The 2,500-nt window shown below is 37.1% G+C and overlaps 1 protein-coding gene across 1 annotated transcript in view; it reads right to left on the bottom strand.

Moving 5' to 3' along the window:
* Positions 1-2,500, bottom strand: part of rab3gap1 (RAB3 GTPase activating protein subunit 1) — a 125,814-nt gene that overhangs the window by 41,368 nt on the left and 81,946 nt on the right. The gene's annotated exons all lie outside the window — the stretch shown is intronic.

Below are 2,500 nucleotides of genomic sequence, written 5' to 3'. Positions count from 1 at the left end.
TGCTGTTCAAAGTTGGACATGCTCCGCTTTAACGCAGTTCTAGCAAGACCTTTGTTAAAAGTGTATCGATCACCCAAACACTTAATGAAAGTTGCACGATCACATTAGCCAGTTAGCATAGCAATTAGCATGGCTTCTCTGTCTTTCCCTCTTATTCACTACTCCTCGTAATCTCTTTGTGAGAAGTGAGAACAATACTTATATGAAACGCCTGTTGTACGCTCCCATGGAGGCTGTGAATACTGACTTTGGAGCAAGTCCGCAACATGTTTATGGCCCTTACAAGCAAGCCGAAGTTTGTTGCTATAAATTGCTGCTACGGCATAAGTAGAGCGGATCTTGACCTGAGTACCGGCTTATAGGTTGGAGGCTGAACGCATCAACCTTTTTCATGGAGAAAGTGACTGGTTATCTACATGGGAGCATCACTAGAGTGTATTTAGTGTTTGATCAGTACCAACAGAACTCCATAAAAAATGAAATGAGAGCAAAATATAGCACAACTCTACGAAAGATTTGCACGATTATCAGTAGGGAGGTAAAGATACCTGCTAACTGGAATAACTTTATTGAAATGGATGAAAACAAGGCCAACTTGACCCAATTCCTTTCAAATGAGCTTGAATGGAATGTACTACGTGATGGTCAGGAAATAGTGGGGGATTTGAGAACCCTGAGAAAATGGCATCATCCGCAAGAATTGATGTTTCCCAACTACAAGTTACGCATGAAGAAGCTATGAAGATAGGTCTACACATATATTGCTACATGCAGTTGATGCAACAGCCAAAGGCTTTCAGAGCCTCATCATTCAGTGCAGAGACACAGATGTTCTGGTGTTACTTCTTGTGTTTGCACACGGACTTAAGTTTTGATGAAAGCTGGAACAGCCAAGAAACCATGCTACATCAAAGTTTATATTAAACTACCAAATGAGATCATCAATGGTTTGTTGGCATTTCATTCCATCACTGGATGTGTGTTTGTGGATGCCTTGACTCTGCATGTCTTGAGAGCTCACTATTAGTGACTCATCCAAAGTTGCCTTCACCAAATAGTTGTGGTTGGCAAATGAAGGATGGGGTACTGGTTCCCCAGCTTTTAACCCAAGAACCTTTACAGGAAAAATGTGGAGCTGACAATCTGTGGGTGCAAGGAATGTGGAAGTCAGTGTAGCACCAGGCAGTGTTGATGTCGAAGGAGTGGTGTATATTGCTATGGTGAATGAATGTGGCTGTGCAAGAATTCTCAGATAACAATATAACGCTCAGTTCTATTTTTTTTGTCTTGTAGATTATGCCCTCTGCTGTGTTGCATTGTGGAGATAAAGACATCTTTAGAACAAAATATATATATATTAAAAAAAATGTTTCTCTTGTGTCTCTGACCAGGACTCTGACTGATTATGTCGGCATTGTTCCAAGGTCCCCATGACTCTTTGCTATCTTTGGAACACGACAAAATATAAATGTATCAACAGGATTGATTGCCATGTTGACAAAGAGAATGAAGATTATGCAATTTTGTGTTTGTGATTAAAAATGGTTGTGTTTAAATAATATCTTAAGTTGCCTTAAATGTACGAAAATGTACACTTTGTTCCTTAAACATATTACACAACTATTACTAATGTACAAATGCTTAGTTGCGAAGTCTAGAAAAAGTGAGACAGCTGTTGAGTTTGTAAGGATTTTATAGTCAATTGTCAAATAAATATTTTAGAATTCCGTCTGGAGATTTAAGTAGTAAAATGTGTGCAGTATCTCACACAATAAGCTTTAAACTTTGTATGGCTCATGCCCCTAGATTGGGGTCCTGCCTAATATCGATTTTGGGCACCTATCTGGTGTTTCATAGTCGATATTCACTTTAAAAGTTGGTTCTTTTAGGCGGAGATTCATTTATGCATGTTCTAAAACTATTTGATCTTACACTGTTATATATATTATCATTTTAAACTCCCACATATATCCCCTGAGTATAATCTTTCATTTGATACTATGTTTGTGTCATTGCGTTTGTTGAGAAATTTGACATTCAAAACCTGAGAATTTGCCTAAAAATGCTTCCAAAACTCAAAATAATAAAATATTTAAAATTGCCCCCCTGACTATTTATATAGTGCTTTCAAACAGCCTTAGCTGTCACAAAGTGCTCTTTACAGGTGCTGGATCTATAAGTATCATTTAGATTAGTAGTATCGATAAAGTCTTAACAATACCCATCCCTACATATCACCCAGCCCTATATAATTGCCCTATATAATTGATTCAATATATGGAAATATATAAGGTGTTTTGTTGTAGTCTTTTTTCACGTTTGAAAATACTATAACAATAACATTTTGGGTGTTTTACGTATGATTAACCTATACAGCAACAAATGTCAACTATTACATTGTTTTGGGTATCAAAATGAACATCGTATCAAATCAAGTATCGCTCCCAAACTTCAATCGAATCGTATTGAACTGTTCTGCTCCAAAAGATATAGTTTTTTT

This window comes from Vanacampus margaritifer, chromosome 11, assembly GCF_051991255.1.
Source record: "Vanacampus margaritifer isolate UIUO_Vmar chromosome 11, RoL_Vmar_1.0, whole genome shotgun sequence".
In the NCBI taxonomy this organism is placed as follows: Eukaryota; Metazoa; Chordata; class Actinopteri; order Syngnathiformes; family Syngnathidae; genus Vanacampus; species Vanacampus margaritifer.
This window is presented reverse-complemented; position numbering and strand designations above follow the sequence as displayed.